We start from the raw sequence: 16,718 nt of genomic DNA, 5'->3' as shown, positions 1-16,718 counted from the left end.
TTTCCCCAGCTCCTCTGCCTGTTCCTGTTCTAATTCTGGCAGTTGTAGGTCTCTGAGGAATATATCTACGGACGGGTCTCCAGTCTCTAACCTACTTTTGTAAAGATTTCCATAATAGTGCTCGAAGCATTGCAGTATTTTGTTTTGGGTGTGGACTTCCGGTCCTTCTGCCGTATCTATAGATACAATAGTGGAGCTCCTTTTCATAGGATTGGCCAGCCATGCCAACAGAGTTCCTGCTTTGTCACCCTCTGCATGGGTCCTCGCTGTATATGCTTTGTAGTCAAAACTACGTAAGCGTTCTACTTCCACTGCCACTGCTTCTCTTGCCATTCCAACTTGCTCTTGTAGCTCCGGTCGGCCAGGTTGTAGGAGCTCTATCTTCCGAAGCGCACTATCAGCCCTGTCCAAATCTCCCAGCAGAGTCTTCCTCATTCCGCATACTTCCCTATGCAAAATGCCCCGATAACTACATTGAAGGCATCCCATTGTAACGCCCGCGTCTCAGTTGTCTCAGCGTTCTCTGCAAAGGACTGAGTAATCCCTACTTCTAGTGCGGCCTGAAAGAGCAGGTCTTCCAGTGTCTCAGGGTGTAATTTCCAGGTGGGGACGCATGTGACGCCAGGCACCCATTGCATTGTGATCAGTAAAGGGTTATGATCCGATATTATTCTGGTGAGGTATTCAGAGTGGGCTACAGTGGACAACACTCCTGGGGAGCATAAAACTGCGTCCAGGTGCATGTGAAGTTCATGCATGCCCGAGAAGTAAGAGTAATCTCGGTCTGTGGATGTTGTGCACGCCAGGCATCAATCAGTCCCCATCGCGTCTGCCAGTCCAATCGCCCTTTTGTTAAGCTGTGTATCGGGGAATCAGCTAAGGGTGGGTGTGATCTATCTAATGAGATGTCCGTTACAGAGTTAAAGTTGCCTCCCATCACCAATGGGCCTGCTAAATAGCGTGACAGTGACCCCGACATCCTTGTCAGAAAGCTCAGTTGATCAGTGTTAGGTGCATACATGCTGCAGAAGGCAATCTCCCTACCCCTTAGTCTCCCCTCAATGGCCACAAACCTGCCGGCTGGGTCTATTGTCTGCTTAATTAGCTGGAAAGGGACCCCTGCTGTTACTGTTGTTGTTGTTCCCTTGAGCCCGCCACGCCTCCCAGCTGAGCCGCCCTCCCACTAACAATATAGAGCGCCCTCTGACCTCTCTACGACGTGATCCACTCCTTGCTCCTGCCTCGAGTGGTCGCTCCCCTGCCTGCTTGCTGCTGAAAGGCGGTATTGTGCTGCAAAGCTGAGTGATTCATTTATTTTAATAGCGCCATATCGTTTCAGCGTTTCAGAGTTGCTTTACTTTCTATTTGCATAGCGCAAAGATTCTATAGCGTGTGAGCATTTAATTATTTATTTAAACAGCGCCAGGACTCATTAGCATTTCCCACCGCCTGGTCACTGCTTCACCGGATGCTTGCTTGGTCGCTCCATTACTTTCCTGCATTGTGTAATTGACATCGTGTGTTATCGGCGCCCTGCTCTGCCCTCCCCTCCATTTTGGCTCTGTTACTGTTGTTGTTGTTCCCTTGAGCCCGCCACGCCTCCCAGCTGAGCCGCCCTCCCACTAACAATATAGAGCGCCCTCTGACCTCTCTACGACGTGATCCACTCCTTGCTCCTGCCTCGAGTGGTCGCTCCCCTGCCTGCTTGCTGCTGAAAGGCGGTATTGTGCTGCAAAGCTGAGTGATTCATTTATTTTAATAGCGCCATATCGTTTCAGCGTTTCAGAGTTGCTTTACTTTCTATTTGCATAGCGCAAAGATTCTATAGCGTGTGAGCATTTAATTATTTATTTAAACAGCGTCAGGACTCATTAGCATTTCCCACCTTGCTTGGTCGCTCCATTACTTTCCTGCATTGTGTAATTGACATCGTGTGTTATCGGCGCCCTGCTCTGCCCTCCCCTCCATTTTGGCTCTGTTACTGTTGTTGTTGTTCCCTTGAGCCCGCCACGCCTCCCAGCTGAGCCGCCCTCCCACTAACAATATAGAGCGCCCTCTGACCTCTCTACGACGTGATCCACTCCTTGCTCCTGCCTCGAGTGGTCGCTCCCCTGCCTGCTTGCTGCTGAAAGGCGGTATTGTGCTGCAAAGCTGAGTGATTCATTTATTTTAATAGCGCCATATCGTTTCAGCGTTTCAGAGTTGCTTTACTTTCTATTTGCATAGCGCAAAGATTCTATAGCGTGTGAGCATTTAATTATTTATTTAAACAGCGCCAGGACTCATTAGCATTTCCCACCGCCTGGTCACTGCTTCACCGGATGCTTGCTTGGACGCTCCATTACTTTCCTGCATTGTGTAATTGACATCGTGTGTTATCGGCGCCCTGCTCTGCCCTCCCCTCCATTTTGGCTCTGTTACTGTTGTTGTTGTTCCCTTGAGCCCGCCACGCCTCCCAGCTGAGCCGCCCTCGCCCCTCCCCCCCTCCACTACCCATATATGACAGTAGTTCCCGCGCGCAGCGTTCACGCGCAGCGACCGCGCCCAATCCGCGCCGAAGGTGCGCCAAAGGTAAGCCCGTCTACGCCCGTCCGCGCCTGGACCGCGCCCAGCGCCAGACCCCCTGCCCCTCGCGCTGCCCATCCCTCCCGCATTACCTACGATGCTGCCACCCTCCTAGCCCTTAACCCCGGTCGCGCCCCCAACTGCGTCCAAGCCGCTCCTGGACGCTCCCATGGCCCGTTCTCCTGCCTCTCCTGCAGATTCATCGGCACCAACAACATCTCCGCTGCGACCACAACACTGACTCCCGACCCCAACCACCTAGAATGCATCCTTCTCAACACCCGCTCGGTCCACAGGCACGCCATTGACCTTTGGAACCTACTAGACACCATCTCCCCTGACGTCGCCTTCCTAACGGAAACATGGATGAACGCTTCCTCCGCCCCTGACATCGCCATTGCCATACCTGATGGCTATAAGATCACACACAAGGACCGCACTGACCATACAGGAGGTGGAATCGCTATCGTCCATAAGAAATCAATCCGCATCTCAACCAGCTCTGACGCCAACCTCGCCAACTCCGAACACCTTCACTTCCAGATCCACATCGACCCCAAGACCACACTCAGAGGCACCCTCCTCTACAGACCACCAGGACCCCGCGCAAAATTCAGTGAAGACATCACGGACTTCATCACCCCACACGCGCTCCCCTCCAAAGACTACATCCTTCTGGGAGACCTCAACTTCCACCTTGAAAAGAGCAACGACCGCAACACCGCCACCCTCCTGGACAACCTAGCCAACCTCGGACTTAAACAATTGGTCACTTCCCCCACCCACATCGCAGGTCACACACTCGACCCTATCTTCAGCTCCAGCAATCATGTCTCCTTCAGCCACACTACGGATCTCCTCTGGACCGACCACAGCTGCGTTCACTTCACCTACAACAAACCGAAACCCATCGTCCACCTCCAACCAACTCTACAAAGAAACTGGAACAAAATCACCACGGAGCAGATCTCCACATCGCTCCTTCAAACCTCCCCAGCCCTCTCTTCTAACGCCAACGAAGCCGCATCTAACCTCACCCTCTGGCTATCCAACACCGCCGACACCTTAGCACCCATGAAAAAACGTCAACACACACTTGGCATCAAGAAGGCCTCATGGTTCAACGATGACCTCAAGAAGTCCAAGAAACTGTGCCGCTCCCTTGAAAAGGCCTGGAAAAAAGACCCATCCACCAGCAACAAGGACGCCTTCAAAAGAGCCATCCGTACTCACCACCAACTGATCCGAAAAGCCAAGAAAACAGCATTCAAAGATCGACTTGACAACAACGCCCACAACAGCAAGGAACTTTTCAACATCGTCAAGGAATTTTCCAACCCCTCGGCCAACGCCAACGACATCTCCCCCTCTCAAACCCTCTGCGATTCCCTAGCCTCTTTCTTCCACAACAAGATTGCTGACATCCACAACAGCTTTGACAACCAACCCGGAAGCCAACCCACCCTACCTTCAGCTGACCATCTTCCCCCCGTTAACACCCTTAACGCCTGGAACCCTATCTCCACTGAGGACACCATCCGCCTGATGAATTCCATCCACTCTGGATCCCCCACAGACCCATGCCCTCACCACATCTTCAACAAAGCAGACTCCGTCATAGCTCCTCACCTCCGAGACGTCATCAATTGCTCCTTCAACTCCGCTACCTTCCCAGAAAACTGGAAACACGCTGAACTCACCGCCCTTCTGAAAAAACCAACAGCAGACCCCACCGAACTCAAAAACTACCGCCCCATCTCGCTTCTTCCGTTCCCGGCCAAAGTCATCGAGAAAGCTGTCAACAACCAGCTCGCCGCCTTCCTCGAAGCCAACAATTCACTCGACCCCTCACAATCTGGCTTCCGAGCCAAACACAGTACTGAGACCGCCCTCATCGCAGCAACAGACGACATCCGAACTCTACTGGACAATGGAGACACAGTCGCCCTCATCCTCCTCGACCTTTCTGCAGCCTTCGACACAGTCTGCCACAGCACCCTTCTACACCGCCTCAGAAACATCGGAATCCAAGGAAAGGCACTGGAATGGATCACCTCGTTCCTCACCGGAAGAACCCAGAGAGTCCGCCTCCCACCATTCAAGTCCGAGGCCTCTGAAATCATCTGCGGCGTACCACAAGGATCCTCACTCAGTCCCACCCTCTTCAACGTATACATGAGCCCCCTCGCGGCCATCGCCCGCCAACACAACCTCAACATCATCTCTTACGCGGATGACACTCAACTGATCCTATCTCTCACCAACCGCCAAAACTAACCTTCACGAAGGAATGAAAGAAGTCGCCGAATGGATGAAACAAAGCCGACTGAAACTGAATTCAGACAAAACAGAAGTCCTCATCTTAGGTAAATCCCCCTCTGCATGGGACAACTCCTGGTGGCCGGAAGCCCTCGGAAATGTACCCATCCCGACAGACCATGCACGGAACCTTGGCGTCATCCTGGATGCCTCACTATCAATGAACAGACAAGTCAGCGCCGTATCCTCTTCCTGCTTTAACATTCTTCGCATGCTCAGAAAAACATTTCGCTGGATCCCCACCGAAACAAGGAAAACAGTCACCCATGCTCTGGTCACGAGCCGACTGGACTACGGAAACACCCTCTACGCAGGTACCACCGCTAAACTCCAGAAGAAACTACAACGAATCCAAAACGCCTCAGCCAGGCTCATATTAGACATCCCACGCAACGAACACATCTCTGGTCACCTTAAAGACCTCCACTGGCTACCCGTCAATAAGAGGATCACTTTCCGACTGCTCACCCACGCACACAAATCACTCTACGACATCGGACCAGATTGCCTCAACTCTCGACTGTCCTTCTACTCCCCCTCCCGCCAACTCCGCTCTTCCAGCCAAGCCCTCGCCACTGTACCTCGCATCAACAAGACCACCATGGGAGGCAGATCCTTCTCTTACCTGGCTGCCAAAACATGGAACTCACTCCCCGCCTACCTTCGCCTAACCCAGAATCACCTAGCGTTCAGAAAGCAGCTTAAAACGTGGATATTTGACAAATAATCCTCCTCCCCTTCCTAAGCGCCTTGAAACCCTCTGGGTATGTAGTGCGCTATATAAATTTCATGACTTGACTTGACTTGACTCTGATCCATATCAGCGCACCCCTAGCATACGCCGAATACGTGGTATTATAAACATGGCCTCTCCACCTACGCTGCAGCGCTGTCCCTTCTGACTTCGTTAAGTGTGTTTCCTGTAGCATTGCAATATGCACTACCCTCCTAACCAAATAGGCATGAACTTTGTGTCTTCTTGTCATGGTGTGTAGACCCCCCACATTCCAGATTATGCATCTTAAGTTGGTAAAATCACCCATAGTCCCACAGTTTCCCGAGCCATTCTCCTAGCATCTCTCCGAATCTCTTCTGTGTACCAGCATCAGTGACAATCCCTCTCGCCCCCTTACTCGACCTAGCAACAAACAACTAGTACCCATCCAAACTATCACAACCTTCAACAAATCACTAAGCCCGTCAGTGGCGACTGCGGGCATGCCTTAAGGGCAAGGAGAGAGAGCCAGCAGCCGCCCGGTGGACACACGCCCCAAGAGATCACTCCGGCCCGAGCCCTATTGAGAAATACTCCCCTGTATTCACTCCCCTACCCCACCAATGCTCAGCAAACAACCAGCCCCCGTCAATAAGCCATCATTGGAAGTCCTCACAGGTTTGAGTTCACAGCTCTGAGTTCACAGCTGAGTAGCTTCCCTCTTCCGCCTATCCCTCATCTAGCATACCTTCTGCCGTCTCTGCCTGTTTTGAAGTCATCCAGGCGCAGGCACCATCCAGGGTGTCAAAGAACCAAGTCTTGCAGTCAACGATAACCCTCAGTTTGGCCAGGAATTAGAGTGAGTACTGCAGACCCTCGTTACGCAGCTCTCTCTTTACCGTTAAAAAGGAAGTCCGGCGGCGCTGGGTTTCGTACGTGTAGTCAGGGAAAATATTGACCTTACTACTCTCCACCTGAAAGGGGCCGTCCACTCTCGCTTTCTGAAGGAGCAGGTCCCGGTCACGGAAATGCAGCAATCGGTCCACCACCGGTCTCGGGGGCCGGCCCTGTTGGGGCGGTCGGGCCGGTACTCCGTGCGCCCGCTCCAGCATGTAAAACGTTGACAAACACTCCGGCGCTACCACGGTTTGGAGCCAGGTTTCTAGGTAGCCTACCATATCCGTTCCCTCAATTTTCTCCGGTAGGCCTACCACCCGAATGTTGTTCCGTCTATTGCGGCCTTCGGTATCCTCAGCTCTTTTTTCCAGGGCCCCTACTCGTTCTAATACGTTGTCCAGGGCGGCTCTAAGGCTCTGTTGTGCCGGCGCTATGGTCTGGAGCGTGCTCTCCACCTCTGTTACTCTGTCGGTCAGTTTTCCGTGGTCGGCACGGAGCAATCCCAATCCCGTGGCCACTTGCACTATATCCTGTTGGAGCGCTGCGCAAGAGTCTGATATTGCTAATAGGTGTTTGTCCAACTGTTGTTGCAATTGGGGATCCCGCTCCGGTTCGCCCTCTCCCTGGTCTTCTCTGTCAGGCGGCTCATCATCCGCTGGTTGTTGCGATCCGCTCTTCGAACCTTTTAATTTCCCCATCTTCGAAAGACCCCGTAGTGGCCTGGGTCTCTCCACTCGGCTTAATGGGTTCCGCAAAGGAAGGTTCTTAGTAGTCCCACTTTAAGTTTTTCCCCCCTCAAGCCTCCAGTCCAAAGGCAGTCCCCCTCTTTCTCTCCCTTGCGGCAGGCCCCCTTTGCGTGGGATCCCCAAGTCTGCCCAGGCTCCAACGGGGTCTCCAGACTTCCCAGGGCCGACCCCAGCCTACTTCAAGAGCTGCTTGTCCCCGCCATAGCAGTCACAGCTCAGTTACACCACTGAATTTAATTAGTGCAGATGACGACTCCCATAGCTCTCCAGATCTTCCCAGCAATTCTCGCCATGTGCCAGTTCATTAGTCCCACTAATAGGTCTTGGGGTGTTTCTAAGCCGACCACGTCGTTCTCTCTCTTATGGGGGGAAGAAAGAAGAGGGTGCCCCAGGAGCATCCACCAATCTGCGCCCCCGCGGCCTTACCGCCGCCCCCCGGTTCTCAATACGCTCGTGGGCATCAGGGAATCACTGCGGGGGTTTCCGTAGTTTACAGCCGTGCACGCCTCGGGCGATGTTATGTGCGGGATAAGGGAGGTGTTTCGGGCCTCCTCTAGACCATCCGTCATTTTCAGCCTGGCCGGGCGCCCCACCGTCACACACCGCAGCCCGCCGTGTCCTCGACACTGGTTTCAGCCTCCGCTTCTTAATTTGGTGCTCCGGACGCTCCCCGTATGCTATCATCGCTCCGACAGTGGCGCAGACCGTTCACTGCTCGCGCCGCCAGACATGGCTCACCTCCGCTGTGCGGTCTCGTTCCGCTGATGGTGGCGCACCGCAGGTCCCTGGCACACCGAGCCCGGCGACCTCCTGTAGACAAGCCGTCCGCTTGTGTCGCCTCCGCGCTTCCCCTACGTTCCTTTCAGGATCGGGATGATCCGTCCTCTCAGCGAAGTGAAGAAATAGGTGAAAAAAAACGTTCACATCCTGCCAGCTAACTTAACTAATACCAATGTAAAGCATCAACAATGTGGAGAAAATGTGAAGAAGACGAGTGTCAAACCACAGTTACAATCAAGGCTGTTGCAACAACGTGCCAAACCGAGTCATGTGGTGAAACTCTATGAAGAATCCTACCTCGTGTAATTACACTGAGATAGCACGTTGTAAATGTATTCTCCTGAGGGCGTGTTCGAGCCTGATTAAATGCAAACAGTGTTTTTCTGTTCAAAAGACCTATCTTAACTCGTGCTGAAAGGGTAGAACAATCTGAAAAAGTGACTCCCAGTTACCTGTGCCGCTATTACTGCCATGATTTTTACTGAAGACAACCAAAATGAGCAACAATGTAATCTGTAGCAATAAATGCCAGCCATCAAAAAATGACCCAGAATGAAACAGAAAGCTAAAATTACAGCAAAATGTGTGATTCACGCTTACCAAAAGAACAGGCAGCTCAGAGTCAATGTTTTTCTAAACAAGCTTGAAAGTCGAGTTTGATCTGGAGATAAAAAGATTCTATGTAAAGAATATGCCAACCACAAACTGCAATAATCCAACTCTGTAAATCTACAACTATGCCTCACTTACAGGTAATCAAAGGTTCTCCGATCCTGAGCGCTGAACATCCGTGTAGCCGTATACATTAACGCTGAGAAGCCATTTATTTAAGTGCGCGTGTTCCGTTGCCGCGCGTCTCATATTTGTGACGCTTATCCTTTGGGAAAAAACTTTATTGACTTCCATGCTAACGCTCAAAATGGTTCTCAAGTCTAAATGCGTGTCTTCAGTTATATGGACCACAGCCTAATAACATAGTCTTAATTGATCCCCTGCTGGGAATGTTAACTAGGATCCACCATTTATAGAAAACTAATGCTATTAGTCCGAAAATAGTACATCTCTAATGCAGAAAGAATTTACTCGCTCATACAGGAAGCAAGAACATTCCGTACCTTCCCTGGAACAGTTCAACAATTGTTACGGCAATTGGAGTACACCATGCGGAAAGAAATCAACGCTTACACGCCACAACACTGATAGAATATCATAAAGTTAAAAGGATACCCAGGGGACTTCGAATCGCCCTTAAACCAATGCTTTTCAAATGTAACAAATCATTCATAGCACGCTGGTATGCTATTTTGAACAAGTGTTCATTGGATCTCATCCTTTTAATCATAGAGGAGCTGTCAACCATTTTGGGAGAATTATCTACAGAGATTGAAACTCTCCAAGAAGAAATTTCAAAACAAATGATTACTGAAGATTGGACTAAAACCCTCAATGACATTGAGGGAACTTGATCAGCGTGCGAAGGAGGTACATGACCACAAGTTACGTAAATTTAAGCGTGATACCATCGATTACAAACTCGATGAGGTATACACGTGGGCAGAAGCATACGCCCAAAAGAGATTCTTCAGAAAACCAGGGGTAACCTCCTCGGAAGAAAGTATTGCTAATGACCAGGACTTATCTCTTCAGAGACCTCCTGCACCTGATACGCAATCAAAATCGAAACTCATGCCTAGCTGCACATTGGATTGATAGGAGACACAGCATACCACAACTTAGATTTACCATTTCGAAGCACATCACACATATTGGCAGCATTGATATAACCACGAGGTTAGCTCAAAGAGAACCTTTTTGAACACCATCTTTCCCAAAGGTTTAAATGATCATTATGAGATGTTTGCTTTTTGTAATTTGGGGATGTTTACACTGTTAAGGCAGTCAGTTCTGTGATATTCTATTGTGACTTTGTGGCCTTTCTTCCGTTTATATTGTAAGTTTGTACTTGTGCCCACTATCATCTCTATTTATTTTCCTTCCATTCTATAGACTTCGGCACGTTTTGTTTTCTAGCTCGTTTTCCCCACTTCATCACGCCCATGTTTCACTGGTTTTATCTCGTATTCGAGATGTACTATTTTCGGACTAATAGCATTAGTTTTCTAGAATTGTGGATCCTAGTTAACATTCCCAGCAGGGGATCAATTAAGACTATGTTATTAGGCTGTGGGCCATATAACTGGAGACAAGCATTTGGACTTGAGAACAATTTTGAGCATTAGCATGGAAGTCAATAAAGTTTTTCCCAAAGGATATGCGTCACACACATGAGACGCGCGGCGACGGAACACGCGCATTTAAATAATTAGCTTCTCGGCGTTCATGTATTCAGCTACACAGATGTTCAGTGCTCAGGATCGGAGAACCTTTGATTACCCGTAAGTGAGGCACAGTTGCAGATTTACAGAGTTGGATTATTGCAGTTCTTGGTTGGCATATTCTTTGCGTAGAATCTTTTTATCTCCAGATCAAACGCGACTTTCAAGAGTGGTGATCTGGCTGCATTACATCATTACTCCCTGTCATTGGAATCTAGAATGTTTCATGTGATTGCTGTTATTGGGGGTTCTATGTTTCACAGTTACTTGGGACTGCTACAGCTGTGACCAATAAATCTCAATCCTGAAGTATACATGTCTTGTGATTTCATACCTCATTACAATTTGGCGATGTCTTGGTCACAGCAAAGAATCCACGCATCAAAAAGTGGATTTCTAACTGTCAAGCAACAATTTTCACAGAAGAAAATTATCTTATTTGAACAAAACCTGGAACAAGCTTGTTTAGAAAAACATCGACTCTGAGCTGCCTGCTCTTTTGATAAGCGTGAATCACGAATTGTGCCGTAATTTTATCTTTCTATTACATTCTGGGTCGTTTTTTTATGGCTGGCATTTATTGTTACAGATTACGTTGTTGCTCGTTTTGGTTGTCTTCAGTAAAAATCACGGTAGTAATAGCGGCACAGGTAATTGGGAGTCACTTTTTCAGATTGGTCTACCCTTTCAGCACGAGTTAAGATGGTTCTTTTGAACAGAGTTATCACTGTTTGCATTTAATCAGGCTCGACACGCCGCCCTCAGGAGAATACTTAAAAATTTGCAAACATTCGTGACAAGAATTTTCAATTCTATTAAGGACTAGGAGGCGAGGATTATGCTTTTCTCATTTCTTTAATGAAATGCTCAGCAGCCAATAAATTAACAAAAAACTACATCTCCCATGAACACCAGGGAGTAACCATAGAGTACAGCGTATAAAAGGTCCACACACTAGTCTGTCTTCCTCTTTCTTTGTGGGAAAATGTCCAAGTTAAAGTAAAACCCTAAATACAACAGGAACAACAATTCCAAACAGGCCGCTGTCATCCAGAGGAACTTGAAAAAGGCAGCCGAAGAACCATGGGTCCAGAAACCAGGAGGAGCAACAGATTCCGCCGAGGAACAAACATCATCACTTCTGGTCTGAACCTGGAAAGAAGATACGAAGCCATAATATCCAAAGTAATATTACTGAACAACAAGTCAGGGAGGGAGAACAAGGAATGAAATATTTGTAACTGCGTATATACAGTCATAATACATTAGCATACAAATATGAAACACGGGTGGGATAATCCTCGCCTCCTAGTCCTTAATAGAATTGAAAATTCTTGTCACGAATGTTTGCAAATTTTTAATTCTATGTCAGGACAGGAGGCTCTGATTATGCTTTTTTAAAGCTGATCCACCACCACAGAAGCAACACTATCGATAGGCTTAAAGTAAAAAGTCTTAAACACAGAAGCAGATGACCAATCTGCAGCCTTCATGATATCAAACAGAGTAACACCCATGGAATAAGCTTTGGACGCCATCGCTCCACGTGCAGAGTGTGCGCCAAACACAGAAACATCAATTCCAGCTTCAGACATAAGCCCCCGCACCCAGCGCGCCAAGGTAGCTGGAGAGACAGGGCGAAAAGGCTTTTGTAATGCAATCAGCAGCTGACCCTGCATGTCTGAGCGCAAAGAAGCTGTACTCACCTCATAATCCTTCAGGCATTGAACCACACAAAGGTTGGGGTGAGAAGGAAAAGAAGGATAAGAAATAGAAGGCGTATTAGATTTGGTACGTCTGGAGAGACGAAAGGAAACTCCTTCAGGAGTGAAGCTGCGACCCGCCAGATCCAAAGCGTGTACGTCCGACACGCGCTTACATGAGACCAAACATAGCAACATAGTCAGTTTTGCAGATAGTTGCTTGCGAGATAAGGAAGCATTGGAAGGCCAGGCCTCCAAAAATCTGAGGACAACTGAAACATCCCACAAGGTAACATACTTGGGAGTGGGAGGTTTTGCAAAACGAACTCCTTTAAGTAACCTGGAAACAAAAGGATGTTCACCCGCGGGTTTCCCATCTATGTGGGCATGACCCGCCGAGATAGCCGACCGGAAACCGTTGATAGTCGAATAAGCCAGACCAGAGGTGGCTAAGGAGGCCAAGAAATTAACAATCATGCTGATATCTGCTGAAACGGGATCAACTTGTTGTTGTGAACACCAATCACACCAACGCTTCCAAGACCCCTTATACCGTTTGTGAGTATTGGGAGCCCATGCTTCACTAAGGAGTTTGGAAGCGTCGCTTGAAAGGCCTGGGAGCGACCAGCGATCCCCGAGATCCTCCACGCGAGAAGGGGGAGGGAGCCTGAGAGGATCAGGGGATGAGGATCTCCGAGCGGGTCCAACAGGAGATTCCACAATGGGGGAAGGAGAAACGGTGGAGCCGAACACATTTCTAGAAGGACCGGAAACCACGCTTGAGCCCTCCAGAGAGGGGCAATCAGAATCAGATCCGTCTGAAATCGTTTGGAGTAGGCCAATACCCTGGGAATCATTAGAAATGGAGGGAAGGCATAGCAGAGGGTCGATGGCCACTGCTGGAGAAAGGCATCCGTGGCCAGAGCCTGAGGGTCCGGCCTCCAACTGTAAAAATGCGGAAGTTGCGCATTGAGGCGTGAGGCAAAGAGATCTAGTTGACAAGGACCCCAACGCCGATGGAGAGCACGGAAGACCCGAGGATGCAGCCTCCAATCGCTGTAATCCCGGAGATGCCTGGAGTGCCAGTCCGCTATCTGATTGTGGCATCCCGGAAGGTATTCCGCAATAACAGTGATCTTCTTCTGCAGACAGAAGTGCCAAAAATCTTTGGCTATCTCCGCCAGGATTCTGGACCTGGTCCCGCCTAGTTTGTTTACATAGCGGACTGCTGATATATTGTCCATCCGGAGAAGGACACAACAACTGGTCTGCAGGGGGGAAAAACATTTGATTGCAAAGGAACCCGTCAGAAGTTCCAGACAGTTGATATGTAGTGTCAATTCCTGAGGGGACCAACGACCCCCGGTCGAGACCGAGCCGCAACGGGCTCCCCAGCCCCACCGACTGGCATCGGATTCTATCACCAGATCCGGAGACACACCGAAGAGGGCTCGGCCGTTCCAGGCCTCCATGTGGTCCAACCACCACTGCATCTCCCACCGGACCTCCTCCGTAAGAGGAATCTGATCGGAATATCCGAGGCCTTTCCGGAGATGAAGAATTTTCAGGCGTTGCATTGCCCTGTAATGCAGGGGACCCGGAAAAATCGCCTGAATGGAAGACGCCAGCAGACCGACTACACGTGCCAACGACCTCAACGACACAGTCGGTCTGGAAATAACAGATGTCAACTCTCTCTTGATATAACGCATCTTTTGGTTGGGCAAGAGAAGTTGACAAGTTACCGAGTCGATCTGGAAGCCCAGGAAATCGATACGCTGGGCTGGAATCAAAACCGATTTCTGAACATTGATTAGAAAACCCAGAGACTGTAAAAGAGTGATGGACAATTCCAGATGTTGAAGAAGTTTGAGTGGACAATCCGCCATAAGGAGAATATCGTCCAGATAAATAATCAACCTGACACCCAGAGACCGAAGATGTTCCACAACTGGTCTCAACAGCTTCGTGAAGCACCATGGTGCCGACGAAAGACCGAACGGGAGAACCTGATACTCGTACCAGACTCCCTGCCAGAGAAACTGGAGAAAACGGCGATGTGGTTTGTAAATCGGAACCGAGAGATATGCATCTTTGAGGTCCAGCCTGACCATCCAATCCCCTTCTCGAAGGAGATCCCTCAAGAGATGGATTCCCTCCATCTTGAAATGTCGATAGACGACTCCGCCGTTGAAGTCTTTCAGGTTGAGAACAAGGCGAGCACCGCCCCCTTTTTTCTCGACCAGAAAGACAGAACTGGCAAACCCCTTTGGATGACGGGTGGTTGGAATCACCGCCCCCTTCTTGAGAAGAGAGTCTATCTCCTCGGAGAGACAAACCTGATCTTGAAGAGAAAAACGCAGACAAGGAGGGGGACAAGTCTGATGCATCGGGTGATAGAATTCTATTCTGAACCCCTGAACAGTTTGTAGCACCCAAGCATCGCCGGAGAGCATGCGCCAATTCTGCAGGAAAAACTGAATGCGACCCCCCAACATCACATCGCATGCATGAATCAGGCTCACCTGCAGAGTGGGAATCCTGGTATTGTCCCTGATGACCACCGGAACGTCCTTTGCCGTACTGGCCTTTTCCTTTTCTGGAAGGATAAAAGTTGGCTCTCGATGAATAACCTGCGTCGTAGGAGCCTCTGTGCTGAGAGGAATTGCCTCTCTGGGACTGATTGGCAGAACCACGGCCGAACGAGCGTCCCCTACCTCGTCCGGCCTTTCCAAAAACCGGACGCATGGCTCGCCGCAAGGAGGCCTGCGCCTTGTCGATGCCACTGAAGGTGGATACAAAGCGCGTGAGTTCCTTAAGGAATGGCTGACCAAACAGGAGGCCGTCCGCCTCAGGGCCCGACTCAGAAGTGGCTAATTCAGAGAGTCTAGGGTCAAGCTTTAACAAGATGGACCTGCGACGTTCCGCAGACATTGCACAATTCGCATTACCCAATTGGCAAATCGCCCGTTGCGCCCATTCGATCATCTCCTTTGGGTTCACAAGGGCAGAAGCTTCCTGTGCTCTGTAACCTAGGTCCAAAATCTTAGTGAGAGGCCCAAGCAGGTCCAACATCTTATCCTGACAGGACCGCCAAGATCTATCCAGGCCCTTCTTGGGGTCCTTGGCATATTTTTTCAAATACGTGACCATCATGGGGTCAACGTCTGGGGTCTCAGCCAAATGGGCAGACAAATCAGGCCTCGGACATTCTGAGCGCAACCGGGCACGAACCGAAGCCTCAAATGGCTGACGGATATGTGCCTCAATGTAGGCAGCTACAGCCGGAGAAGGCACCCATGAAGAAGAGTTCGGATGAACGATGTCTGCAGGCTCGAAATTGAGCACCGGAGGACGCTCGGGAGCGTCAACAAAATGCTCCTTACAGACCCGTTTTTTAGGTGGAGGAGAAACATGGTCTGAAGATGCGGAAGATAACACATTGTCCGAATCAGCCTCGTGAAGACAAGCAGTTGAGGATGGCGCAGATGCTAAACTTTTCGCCAGACGCTGAAAGTCAGTTTTGTGAGGGTTAACAGGCGACTTCGCCGTTTTCTTGGCAGCAGGCAACCAGCCCTGCTGCTGTGCATAAAGATTGAGATGACGCTTCAAAGGATTAATAGCACGTACAAGTGCTTTGTTAACGGACTGTTGAACACCCTTGTCCAACTGTTCAACCAAATCCTGTTCCAAGGAGCCTTCCTCCTCATCAGCATAATAATAATAGTCGTCTTCAGCGTCATCATAATAATCAGCCATTCTACAGCAAAGTAGAGGTAAGTGCCCACAAGACGACTTGAACAATATGGAGTGTTGACAAAAAACACAAGTCAAGGGGGAGTGTTGAGACCCCAAAGCAGGCTTGGAAGAAGCAGGAATAAACCGGACTCGAAAAAGTATTAGAATGTGGAGGGAGCCAAAGCCTGCACCAAATAGAACACTCTAGGCAGAGCCTATGCCACGAAATAAACAACCAAAGCCCTCAAAAGACCTCGGTGTCTGACGGGGTTAACTCCGGTGACAGGCCGTGGGCAAAACGTCAATACGCCGTCACTCAACCAGCTGAGGAAACACCAACAACCGGAAATGGGACAGCGCGCATGCGCGACTGTCGCCTGCCCCCGAAGACCGTCGCAAGAGCGCTCGCGCTCCAAAGCAAAACGGAACCCCTGCTCCCGCTCCACTAACAGCGCGCGAGCAGCTAGAAAGCGCTCGTGCAAGGATAAACGGAGGTGAGGCACACGCTCCGACAACAAAGGAAACTGCACGCCGGCAGCGGAAACAACACGCGCGAAGAGTGAACGGAGACAAAGCCCCAGACGCGCGACCACAAAGCGCAAAGGCAAGCACAAAGCAGATAGCAAGTAACAATGCGCAAAGTCAATAAACAGTAAGAGAGTAAATATAATGCACTTAACTGGCTGCGGAGCAGCAAAGAAAGAGGAAGACAGACTAGTGTGTGGACCTTTTATACGCTGTACTCTATGGTTACTCCCTGGTGTTCATGGGAGATGTAGTTTTTTGTTCATTTATTGGCTGCTGAGCATTTCATTAAAGAAATGAGAAAAGCATAATCAGAGCCTCCTGTCCTGACATAGAATTTTACAATGTGCTATCCCAGCGTAATAACACGAGGTAGGATTCTTCATAGCGTTTC

Source organism: Lissotriton vulgaris, chromosome 11 (genome assembly GCF_964263255.1).
Source record: "Lissotriton vulgaris chromosome 11, aLisVul1.2, whole genome shotgun sequence".
NCBI lineage: Eukaryota > Metazoa > Chordata > Amphibia > Caudata > Salamandridae > Lissotriton > Lissotriton vulgaris.
Note: the sequence above shows the minus strand (reverse complement) of the source record.